At 44.6% G+C, this 13256-nt stretch overlaps 1 long non-coding RNA gene across 1 annotated transcript in view; it reads left to right on the plus strand.

Annotated features, from left to right (window-relative positions):
• The window catches only part of LOC109493804, a 32923-nt gene extending 25928 nt beyond the window's left edge, over positions 1–6995 (plus strand). Inside the window, exon 5 of the long non-coding RNA XR_002148227.3 lies at positions 2412–6995. This is a non-coding gene — a long non-coding RNA (uncharacterized LOC109493804). The remainder of the gene's footprint in view (positions 1–2411) is intronic.
• The last annotated feature ends 6261 nt before the right edge of the window (positions 6996–13256 follow it).

The raw sequence follows: 13256 nt of genomic DNA on the forward strand, positions 1-13256 counted from the left end.
TGGGTGGTTGTTTTGGAGCTAGGTCAGAGGGAACCTTGCCTCTCAGATCACAAAAGCTGGAAAGATATAAATATGGCAGACAGCAGCCATATAAACTATATGTGAATATTATAAATGTTTGTTTATTTATTTATTTGAGAGAGAAAGTGTGAGCAGGGGAGGGGCAAGGAGAGTGGGAGACAGAGGATCCAAAGCAGGCTCTGCACTAACAGCCGAGAGCCCCACGCCGGGCTCGAACCCACAAGCCGCAAGATCGTGACCTGAACTAAAGTCAGATGCTTAACCCACTGGGCCACCAGGAGCCCTGTGAATATTATAAAATTTGGAAAGCTACTCAATGCATTTTTAAAGTCATTTTGGTTGTTACCATTATGTATGATTAAAAATTTTTAGTGCTGGGGTGCCTGGGTGGCACAGTCAGTTAAGGGTCCAACTCTTGATCTAGGCTCAGATCATGATCTCCCGGTTTGTGAGTTCGAGCCCCAAATCAGGCTCTGTGCTGATGGCACGGAGCCTGCTTGGGATTCTATCTCCCCTTCTCTCTGACCCTCCCCCACTTGTGTGTACTCTCTTTCTCTCTCAAAGTACATAAACTTAAAACAAGTTGTTTTTTTAAATTTTTAGTGCTATGATTTTGCTTTTCAATTTAAAAAAAAGAAAAAAACTTCATGGGGATGTATAAAAATATCAAACCACTATGATGTACACCTGAAACCAATAGGATATTGATGTCAATTTTACTTCAATTAAACACACACACACACACACACACACACACACACACACAAGATAACAAACAGGCCGATTAAACATTTGAGGTAGTAAAGTATACAGGACAACTTAGAGAATTTGGTACAGATTGGAGTGGGAAAGCCTTCATAGAAATAAAGAATTTTAGTTGTACCTTACATGGATGAACAGAGGGAAATGGCGACCACATTTTGTGCAGAAAAGAGAGCTAGTAAGAAGACTGACCTCACAAGAGGAAGGAGTGGGTGTCAGTAGAAGTGCAGTGGGCCAGAAAACATGAGTCGTATGTGAGAGTTTCAAGACTAAGGGAGGAGCAGGGCCAGCCCGGAGTTGAGGTAAGGGGGAGTACATAAGGAGCCCCCTCCAGCCTGAGGAGTAGAGGAGGCGGCAGGAGCAGGCCTGGCGTGAGGTGCCTACCCCAGACTCACGTGCACTAGACATAATTACATTCCTAACTGCCTTGTGTCTATGGAAACGAACTCCGTGTATGCCCCTACACCCCACCTCCCCCCAGCAGCCCATCACCATGGCCTCAGCTGGTTAGAACAGAAATGGAGGTAGGACAGGGCCGTCTGAATGCCCACCAATGGCCTAGCGTGGCCTGGTGCTCAGGGTTTTTCCCACACAGGGAGAATTGGGCCAATCCTCTCCTCTTTCTTTCTGCCTCTGGCATTTGCTTTCTCTCTCTCTGGAGAGCCAGAGAAAAGTTTCTTACAGCTCCAGGGGCTGATGTGAAAGATTATGAAGTAGGCTGTAGGCCAGGCACAGTTCTCCAGAAAAAATAAGAGTTAACTTTGAATTTCAGATCAACAATAACAACAACCATTTTTTTTTTTACTATGAGTATGTGCGAGGTAGTGGACGAGACATACTTACACTAAAACAGCATTTGTTCATTATTTATTTATAGCTGGAGGTCAAATGTAACTGACCTAGCTACATTTCTAGCTTTGTAACATTTCTAGTTACATGTTCTAGCTTCTTCACTTGCTAAATCTGGCAATCCTGTCAGGTATCCTTTAGCAGCATGTGAGTGTGGAGTCTATGGAGTGTTAAAAACCGAAATTCAACTAAGTAAATTTTAAGATCTATTTGGCTTTTATTAGACAATGTATGAATAGGGCAGAAGGGCGATCCAAAGAGTTGTACAGAACGGAAGGCTTTAGTAGGAAGAAGGGTGAAGCAAGGAAGTTGTTAGCAAAAGTTGGAGCGCCTGGGTGGCTCAGTCGGTTAAGAGTCTGGTCACGATCTCACAGTTCGTGAGTTTGAGCCCCGTGTGGGCTCTGTGCTGACAGCTCAGAGCCCGGAGGCCGGTTTCCGATTCTGTGTCTCCCTCGCTCTCTGCCCCTCCCCTGCTCAAGCGCGGGAGCCCTCTCTCTCAAAAATAATAAGATAAACATAAAAAAAAAGTGATTAGCAAAAGAAAAGAAAGGATTGTTTCAGGCAAGATAACCTTCCCTTACTGGGATGGGCAGAGGGGTCTTGATGAAGAAGACGCCTGTGACAGATTACCTCACTGCTACTGATCAGAAAATTCCTGACGGACCAGTTAAGTCTACCTTTCTGGGGGAGGTTAAAACTACCATTAGATTAGGCGTTCGGCCCGGGTTCACTGACTTGGGGCCTTAGCCATTTGATGCTCGCGGTTTTCTTTTTAACAGGAGCAAAGCAGTGCGGATCTCTCTTTCTGCCCTAAGGAGACTCTGCCTCGATGCGGCTGGTGTGTGTCTTGTCCTCTCCCTGCTGGAGCCCCGCTAAGTCATGGAGAACACTTACTGTTCCTGCCTGGGAATCCCAGCTGCCCAGTCTTCCCTGACCGGACACCCGATGTACTGTAAGTGGGCCATAGGGTTTCATCTCCATGGAGTCAGGCTGTAACTGTGCCGGACTTTATCCTCCTACACCCCAGGGAAAGCCTCCCAGACTAGGCCTTCAAAAGGAGGGAGTCTGATATAAATGCCCCCTCTCTCTGTCCTTCTTCAACCTCTCTCTAGCTAATGTAGTCTGTCTTTGAAGCCCCCAGTTGGGTGCCCCCATGCCCACCCATCCCTCAGGAAAACCCTGCCCTCCCCGTAGGAGGACGTTCCTCCCCTCGGACTTTGGTAGGGACTTGCAAACTTGAGCATCCGAGAGGCTGTGCTTTGCTTAGTCGCAGCTGACCCTGGGAGGGCGAGGATCATCCCCAGTGTTTGATGTCTTTGGCCTCCTTAGAAATGTCCCTAAAAAGTAATGCACACCTCTCTAAGGTGTGAAACAGGGTGCTGTTGAAAAACCCACCAGATACCCAACAGAAGCAAGGCAAGATTTTATCCACAGCCTGGCCAAACCTGATATCCCGATCTTAAGGAGAAAAGTGCCAAGAATGGCCCCGAACAAAGGTAGCAGTGGGCTTATATGGATTTTAGCAAGTCAGAATACGTCATTATTTAGTTAACCAATTACAATTTACAACATTTCATGGTAGCCAATTATACTGTGACACACAGGCGTTAGTTTTGGCGGGAACCTATCAATTTAAAGTTCTTTGTCCTAAGAGGGTTTAAAGTGACCAATCATAGACACCTAAGGTACCATGGGGCAGTGAGTTCGTGACTTTTTACATGTTGGTCTTGCCTAGGCCAGATCTGGGTAGAAGGGGTGGGGGAGCGTTTTGCCACCTAAGTCATCCATTTAGCAAGCAGGCGAAGTTACAGAAGCGAGATAGGGTGGTTAGTAATATCCGATAACCCTAATAGGGAACTACATAAGCTTTTATCTCATTCTTCGTGAAAGGTGAGTTTAAGCCGAACTTACATACAATAAGCTTTCTGATATCTTATGAGTTGACCTATTACAAGGTGAGCAGTTTTTTCTCAACTACAATCACATACAAGGGAAGGATTATTCTTCCTGGAAATGGTACATATTTGACAAGGTGCAAAAGAGTAATTGTGTTGAGAAAGAATAGCTTCTGTCCCTTAGATCTAGCTCACATGACCAGAGGTGTAGATGGCTCTCTTTCCCATCCTCAGGGGTGGGCCAGCTCTGCTTAGATCCTTCTTTATTATACACCTCCTCTTCCTAGACTAGCTAGAAGGTGAAAGTTTTCCCAACCATTTAGCAGTCTACAGAGGGAGGAGGTGAGAACTACGTGACAGAGAGGAGAGGAACGGAGGGGAGATGCACAGTGACAGTCAAAATGCCACAAGAGGGGCGCCTGGGTGGCTCAGTCGGTTAAGCGTCCGACTGGGTCTCCCTCCCTCTCTGCCCCTTCCCTGCTCATGCTGTGTCTCTCTCTGTTTCAAAAATAACCATTAAAATGCCACAAGAGAAAATGTAGCGTTGATTCCTGGTATCAGATCCTATGTTTTGGATTTCCATAAAACCTCTACATATATTTTTTTTAATGTTCATTTTTAAGAGAGAGAGAGAGAGAGAGAGAGACAGAAGAGAGAGAAGAGAGGGAAAAGATGTTTTTGTCCAAGAGCAGGGCAGAATCTTCTATCAGAGAGTATTTCATTATCTGCCCCCGCACTTCTAGCCTTCAATCATTTTATACCATTTCCAGGATCTATCATCCTCACATGAGTGAATGTGTCTCATAGAGGAAGTAGGGTTGTTGCATCCACACGACTCCCGAAACAGAATGCTACGGGCACCAGTGACAGTCACAACAAAATTTATTGCAATGAGAGGCAAGGCCAACCGATCGGGACCAACACTCTTGACCAGAGTACGGTCTCAAACAGCCGGGTACAGAGGTTTTATAGCCGACCACATCGTCTTATCATCACCTGGGGACAGAACAAAGAAATAGTTTCCAGATGGGGGTGGAAACAGTTCAGACATTGCCCTTGCCCCAATCCAATCAAACATAAACCAGTTGATTTCCCTTAAACTTTTGTTCCCTTGATTGATAGGACAAGGCTGTTATCTCTTAATCTACAGTGTTAAAACAAAGCTGTTATTTCTTAAGGCTACAGGTTAGCCCTACACTACAATTTAACCCTTACAGGGTAACTTAAGCAGATAAAACAATATTTGGTTGGAGGGGCACCTGGGTGGCTCTGTCGGTTAAGCATCAGATTCTGGATTTTGGCCCAGGTTATGGTCTCATGGTTCATGAGTTCTGTGCTGAGGGCACACAGAGCCTGCTTGAGATTCTCTGTCTTCCTCTCTCTCTGCCCCTCCCCACCATGCACACATGTGCTCTCTCTCTCAAAAATAAATAAACATTTAAAAACAAAAAGGAATCTTTGGTTGCAGAATCTTAAGATGATCTTCCAGGATCATGGAAATTAGACAATGTCCCAAGTTCCCTCCATCAAAAATCGCAGCCTCTCCAAGTCTGTTCTTCACATCCATAGTCCCTATAACCAAAGGGGGCTGAACATTTTGTGATCGTTTTCTCCAGGTCTATATTTTCCACTAGTGGCCATTCTTACTCCCTTTGCTCACTAACACGGAACAGTACAGGTATTCTAAAGCAATTCATTGGGGGCAATTCAGAGAATAAAAAGAAGGTCGTTATGCAAATACGTATTAACTGTTATTCAACCTTGAAAAGCATCATTGCTTACAATGAAAGGGGATGCTAGATTCATGTTTTCCACCTGGCTGTTAACATTCCTTGCATTCAGTGTCAGGCCTCTGAATAGTTCTCTTATTCCTCACTAAATGGTTATTATTCTACCGACTGCCTTTATGACTAAGAGCACTCCAGCTGTCTTTCCCAGCCACACCATTCCATTTCTGTCCTTCTACCACTCCTCCTTTCTTTGGCAGAGAGGAAGCCCCAGGTGGTCCCCTGGCTTCAGGAAAATCTCTCTCCACCTGAACACACAATCTGTTGAAGCAGAGAACCCAGGAACAGTACCAAGGAAAAAGATTTTCTCTTGTTTGTGTTTTCAAGGAGGAATCCCCAGCCCTTCTTGTGGAGAAGAGCTGGCTAGTTCCTCTTTTCCTGAAGCCTCACAATGTCTAAAGGGCATTGGGTGAGGCCTAGGCCTTTGCCTCTACCCCTGCTCACTAGAAATGCCAGAGGGTGGGCTGTGGAGGCAGGGCCTTGGAATCTGGTGGGAATGTCTGCCCCAGAGAACCTGAAAGGAAGAAAGGTCAAGAAAGGCACTTTGTGATTGTCATTTACATTTTAGAATTGAGGTCTGCTCTCCCGCTAATTGTGAAGTGGTTGGTTTGCATTTGAAAGGAGCACTTAAAGAAGAGTCCTTTATTATTCCTTGGAATTGGCTATCTCTGGGAGGGGAGATCTCTTCGGTGTTTGCAAGATATCTAAGCGTCATAAACACACGGTTAAGACAGCAGTTTGGGATGATAACCCAAAGCATAAAAAATGAATCCATGATATAAATAAAAGATTAAATACTTAACTCAATGGAGAAGAGTCAAGTCTCTCTTACAGAATTCCAAATAATCTATGTAACTGGAAAATCAGTTGGCTTAGAATAACATCAGAAACAGTGTAGCTATGGTAATTCATCAGTAGGGGTTAAGTTCAATTGAGGTAATAGATGGCAAAGAAGTATTTTTTTAGAGACACAATTTCTATTTTTCAGTTCAAACTCATCAGTGCTTTGAAACGCAGCCAACTCTCAACCAAAAGAATCCGTGTGTGTGTGTGTGTGTGTGTGTGTGTGTGTGTGTGTGTGTATTTCACAAAGGTGAAAGCAAAGGAAAGAGCAAAGAAGAAGGTAAGTGGGCCTTCGCTCCCTTGTCTCCCTTTGATTGTCCAGATTTTTCCCAAACAACATGGCAGGCAACACCACAGGCCAGGTGTCCCACAATTGGAGATGCTAGCCAACAAGATGAGACTGAGGAGGAAAGCTGGTAAACGCAAATAAAAAGGACCGGCCAGGTGTCCCACATTTGGAGATGCTAGCCAACAAGATGGGACTGGGGAGGAAAGCTGGTAAACGCAAATAAAAAGGACCGGCCAGGTGTCCCACATTTGGAGATGCTAGCCAACAAGATGGGACTGGGGAGGAAAGCTGGTAAACGCAAATAAAAAGGACCAGCCAGATGTCCCAGACCCGATACTCCCCTTATATGCTTTTGGCTTCTGCAGTCTTTCTTGCCTCTTGCATCAGCCAGCAGTCAGGAACCAGAAACTTGACGGTACTAGTCCTGCCCAACCCGGAAGCATATATGTATAAAAGATCAGTAAAACCCGAACTGGATGCTCAGCCTTTGGAGGTGCCACTGTTGGGCCAGCACTGGTGCGAAATAAACAGTCTTTTCTGATTCCCCAAGTGCTTGTTGCTTGTCTCTCCCTGGACACTGAGTATTTGCTGTAACAGGACCAACAGAGTCAAAAATGATCTGAGGAATGAAGAGGCCACTGGATAGGAAAAGCCCATTCTGACCAAGCTCACGGCTGAAAGGTGACTTTAATGGGTGCAACGGCATTTAGTGTGCTGAATCAATCATTCTTGGAAATAGTGCTGTTCAAGCATACAAATCTTCATGCATTTTTATTTTTTTTATTTAAAAAATTTTTTTTTCAACGTTTATTTATTTTGGGGACAGAGAGAGACAGAGCATGAACGGGGGAGGGGCAGAGAGAGAGGGAGACACAGAATCGGAAACAGGCTCCAGGCTCTGAGCCATCAGCCCAGAGCCCGACGCGGGGCTCGAACTCATGGACCGCGAGATCGTGACCTGGCTGAAGTCGGACGTTTAACCAACTGCGCCACCCAGGCGCCCCACTTCATGCATTTTTATTATCATCACACATAATTCTTGCCCCTGCCCTAGCAAACTCTTCTCTTTGTAAGATGTATCCTTATGTGTTGTGCTGGCTTAAACCCTAGGGCTTTGCTCCACGAGGGTCTCCTCTGGGTGTTGCATCTTCCATGCTGTCTTTCTACCACTTTTGTGCTCTCTTCCATCTCTCGACAATCTCGTTTTTTATTATTACTTTATCTACCATCTTCCTAAACGACCCTGCAGATCTATGTCCTTAGCACGGTTCACTTTCATTTAGGTTCAGATTTTTCTCTCTACTGGGCATCTCCACTGGACTTCAAATTAGGGTGCCCTGTATATATTGTCATAAAAGGATGTCCAAGATATAACCTTATGTGAACAACATGAGGTATAGAATATAGAACGTGAGGTATAGAATATACTATATATACTATATATAGTATATAGTATACTATCACTTGTGCAAATGTACGTGTGTGTGTGTATGATTTTTTGGAAAGATACCCAGGAAACTGCTAACTAGAGGTATGGATACCTCCAGGAATCTAGGAAGGGGGTCTTGCATGGCTTGGGGAGAAGGGAGAAAGACTTTCCCTGTATATTTGTATCTTTTAAATTTTGTGCCATGTGAGCCATTGCCTACTTAAAGATTACTGTTATTATTATTATTATTTTAAAGTTTATTTATTTTGAGAGGGGAGGGGCAGAGAGAGAGGTAGAGAGAGAATTCCAAGCAGGCTCCACACTGTCAGCATGGAGCCCAACGCAGGGCTTGATCCCACCGACCACGAGATCATGACCTGAGCCAAAATCAAGAGTTGGATGCTTAACTGACTGAGCCACCCAGGTGCCCCTATGTTCCTATTTAAAAATTGTTTTTAAAAATCTAGATCAGTTGTACATCTCAGAGGAAAAGAAGCTAAGGCCAGAGAAGAAGAATAAAATAGATGACATAGGAAAATGTAGACATCAGAGAGAACTAGATGGAAATACGGCTTGGACATGTAATGCCCGAAGTTCCGAAACCTCCCACAAAAGTCCACCAGAGTCGTAAGTCAAAGCCAAGCGGCAAGGGTCGTTTATTGCAGGTTCGAACCTGGTCCTCTGCGCACTCGTCGCCGGTGACGCAAGAGGCCACGATTAGGGTTGGTACAGCGTTTTTATAGACAGAGACAAATAGCACAGGGGAGGTTTCAAATTATGAGGGGCCTGATTAGTTGATTTTAAAGTAAGGACATTTGTTGTTCTCTGATTGGGCGTCCTTTGTCTGTCCTTTGGCGGGAAGGCTTTGTCCGTTACTTGTGGCGGGAGGAAAAAAGGGGGAAGGGGGAAGGGGGTAGGGTAGGTGAGGAATGTGCTAAGCAAGCAGGTTTACAGAAGCGAGAAATGCCGGTTAGTTTATGTACAATCACTCATTCCATTACATATCAGACTACATTTAGGAAGGTTTACAACCCATTCTACTACACAGCGGGTTACATTCAGGAAAGGCCTCACAATGCTCGTAGCAAACAGCAAGCAAAACAGACTTCTCAGCAATTGTATTTCTTATCAAAGATCCATAATAAGCAGAAAAGAGAACCTAGCTTTAAACTAAGGCAGGGCTGTCATTTGGATTGTTCCTTTCAGACAGTCAACACTGAAATGATGGAAACATGATTTTTGTCTCAGGTGAGGCTCTCAAGTGCCTATAGTTGAATTCTGATAAGGAGAACTTGGGGTAGAATTATTCTGGAAAGCAAACTGGAAGTTCACATGTGGAATCACATTAATTAGGAATGGGGTGGATTGTAGAGATATAATACATCAGAGATCACAAACTGTGGGCCTCAGGCCAGATGCCTCTGTGTGTTGTATTTGGTCTGAATATTATTTTTTAATTTTTTTTTATATTTGTTTTTGAGGGGGCGGGGAGGAGCAGAGAAAGGGGGAGACACGGAATCCGAAGCAGGCTCCAGGCTCTGGGCTGTCAGCACAGAGCCCGACGGGGGTCTCGAACTCATGAACTGTGAGATCATGACCTGAGCTGAAGTCGGACGCTTAACTGACTTCCACCCAGGCGCCCCTGAATATTATTTTAAAATGTTATATGAGCTGTTAAAAGGTAAACTGAGGTGTATGAAGACATTTTTTTTTTACAAGTCTATCTGACCAAAACTGGACTCAAATCAGGCAGGCAGTGCCACATTGAAGTGATTAGGAGCATCCCCTGGGAGGAGCTTGGAGAGAGGTGATTATGGAGAGAAGGCAGGAGGAAAGCAAGGAAATTGACTGGAGCTTAAGCCTGGTTGGCTGTTTGTGATTGGTCGTCCTTAGCATTTTGATTTCATAACTTGGATACGTTGATGGACTTACATTGGGTTCGTTTACTTTGGCCACCATGGCATTAGAGCCATCTCCGTCTAATGGCTTCTTTGTTTAACAAACTTAAATTTGTCGCTTCTTTTTTGAAAGCTGAATATCTGACTTCTTTAGGACTTTTGGAGGCTCTGGTAGATGAGGCCTGCATTCCTGCACGTTGGCCATTGCAGCTCAAGGTGTCTGTGTGTTTAGAGGAACCGGTTCCTGTGCACTTGGCCTCTCACCACACCTCATATCCTCCTGTGTCTCACACCTCTGGTTTACTGCTCCTCCTCAGTTTGCCACAGTGCCCACAAGCAAGCCAGTTTTCATCACCTGATAAGCCCATATAAGCATCTCAGGCAAGGAAACTAAAAGCTCCGAGGCAAACTTTGAGAGCTCATGTCTCCCTAATTCCTACTACTCAACCAAGAGCCAGATACTTCATAATCTTGGTTTGTGCCATTACCCAGAATCCCAACTCTTTTTAAAAAAAAATTTTTTTTAATGTTTATTTTTGAGAGAGAGAGAAAGAGAGAGAGAGAGTGCAAGCCAGGGAGGGGCAGAGAGAGAGAGAGGGAGGGAGACACAGAATCCAAAGCAGGCTCCAGGCTCTGAGCTGTCAGCACAAAGCCCGATGCGGGGCTCAAACTCACAAACCATGAGATCATGACCTGAGCAGAAGTTGGATGCTTCAGCAACTGAGCCACCCAGGCACCCCACCAGAATCCCAACTCAATCATAGGCCACCACCTCAACCTAATGGTTCCAATATCCACAATTGGGAAGCCTTAGAGGTTTTTTTTTTTCTCTGTCAGGAATCATACAGAGCTCACCAGAATTACAGGGACTATACCTATCCTGGGTGTGGGTATATACCCGCCTTTCTGCCTCCTTTCTGCTATTGTCTAGTTCTAGGGCCAGGCCCAGCAATATTCCTGTCTTCTGCCAAATTCACCAAAGGATGGGAAGCTGCCTTTGCCACGGCCTCGTTGGGAAGGAAAAACTTTTCCTCTACTCTCTGGGATTCAGCCATTGGCAGTCTGTGAATTAAACTGACGTCAAATGACTGATTAAAGAGGAAAGATAGGGGTGCCTGGGTGGCTCAGTTGGTTAAGCGTCTGACTTTGGCTCAGGTCATGATCTCATGGCTCGTGAGTCTGAGCCCCGTGTCAGGGTCTGTGCTGACAGCTTGGAGCCTGTAGCCTGTTTCAGACTCTGGGTCTCCCATTCTCTCTGATCCTCCTCTGCTTGTACTCTGTCTCTGTCTCTCAAGAATTGATACATATATATATTTTTTAATTTTGTAAAGAGAAAAAATAGATTTTTATTCACATATGTATGATGTATGGGAGAGTTCACAGAAAAATGTGACTCAAGGAGACGGTTCTAATTTTGGCTTATACACCATCTTAATAGAGGCAGAAGGGGAGAAGGGCATTTAGGAAAACAAATGACTTCATAGGGGGAGGGTAAGGGCACTTACCGGAAAATAGGTGGCTTTTAGGAAAGATAAACTGGCCTTGAGGAGAATAGATGGGAGATATGATAGTTTTATGACAATGTCCGTTTGAGTGTGTGTGCCCACTTCTAAGTCAATCTTCTTTGGCTGCAGGGAGGGGATTTATGACAATTGTGTTCCTTGGGGCGGCTCTGCATTTAGGCAGACAATGGAGTTCAGGGGGAAATGTGTATTCTCAAACACCTTCAGTTCAAAATACTTTTTATTCTGCAGTGGATATTGTGGACCTCTTCAGCCTTATTCCAAGGGGAGGCTGCTGATAAAAAGACTCACCTGAGTGCCATATTGCAATGGCCGGCTGCTGGTGCTCATCACAAATCCTTTCCCCACGAATGCTTGCAATCCACACCTCTCAAACTGCAGCTCCCAGCACCACACCTTAAAGTGATGAGAACCACCTTTCCCTGATACGATTATTCTGGTCCTGCCCCTACCCACTGCTGCTCAGGGACCATTGTGGCCTCCACTCCTGAAGCCATTGTTAACTAAATCCCAGATGTGTTTTAGAATTCTGCCTGAAGTGTGACCTCATTGTCTGGAGTGAGAGCTCCCCCTGTTGAGAGGTTTTGGGTGAAGTCTTACAGGCACTGGAAGGATTGTGCAAGAATCCAACTCAAACTAGTTTAAGTTAAAACAACCACTGGCTTACATCATGAGGGGAAGATGGCTTTAGTTACAATGACACATGACTTCTCTCCACCTTCTGACTTTGCTTATTTAAACTCTTGGCTTTCTTTATTCTCTTAGGCAGGCTGTCTGGGTCACATCCTTAGGTACTCAGAATGGAAGAAAAATTTCTCAGTTTATAGATAAAACCCCAGAGGAGGATTCTGCTTGGTGCTAATTGAATAATCTACTCATCCTTGAACGAATCACTGTGGCAGAGTTGGAAGGATTCTATGTTAGGCAGCCCTAGGAGGACCAAAAGGAGTAGGAAGGTCAAGTCTAATGGGTGCCTGGTGGCTCAGTCGAGTAAGCATCCAATTTGGCTCAGGTCATGATCTCATGGTTTGTGAGTTCGGTTCAAGCCCTGCATCGGGCTCTGTGCTGATGGTTCAGAGCCTGGAGCCTGCTTTGGATTCTATGTCTTCCTCTCTCTCTCCCTCTCTCTCTCTCTGCCCCTCCCCTGCTGCTGCACACATCTGCTGTCTCTTTCTCTCTTTCTCTCCCAGAAATAATAAATGGTAACTTTATGGGGCGCCTGGGTGGCGCAGTCGGTTAAGCGTCCGACTTCAGCCAGGTCATGATCTCGCGGTCTGTGAGTTCGAGCCCCGCGTCGGGCTCTGGGCTGATGGCTCAGAGCCTGGAGCCTGTTTCCGATTCTGTGTCTCCCTCTCTCTCTGCCCTTCCCCCGTTCATGCTCTGTCTCTCTCTGTCCCAAAAATAAATAAACGTTGAAAAAAAATTTAATAAATGGTAACTTTAAAAAAAAATGAACAGTATACTAAGCAAAAACAACAGATGTTTCCTACAACAATATGTAGAGAAATACCAGATCTCCTGTAAAAAGACATATAACCTAACTAAAAATTGGCAAAAGACTTAAATAGACATTCCTGCAAAGAAGATATACAATTGGTCGGTAAGTACTGAAAAGATGCTCAATATCACTAGGTATGATATGCAAATCAAAACCACGAGATACTACTTCACGTCCATTAGGATGGCTACAATAAAAAAATAAGATAATAACAAGTGTTGACAAAGATGTGGAAAAATCTGAATCCTCATACAATATTGGTGGGAATATAAAATGGGGCAGCCACTATGGAAAATGGGCAATTCTTCACATGGCTATATAGTCACATAGTGACTAGAGAGGGAGAGAGAGAGAGAGAAAGAGAAAAGAAAAAATACCTATGAAATAAATGAAAATATACGTCACAAAAAACTTGTACATGAATGTTCATAGCAGCATTGTTCATAATAACCAAAATGTAAA

Source organism: Felis catus, chromosome D4 (genome assembly GCF_018350175.1).
Source record: "Felis catus isolate Fca126 chromosome D4, F.catus_Fca126_mat1.0, whole genome shotgun sequence".
Taxonomy (NCBI): Eukaryota; Metazoa; Chordata; class Mammalia; order Carnivora; family Felidae; genus Felis; species Felis catus.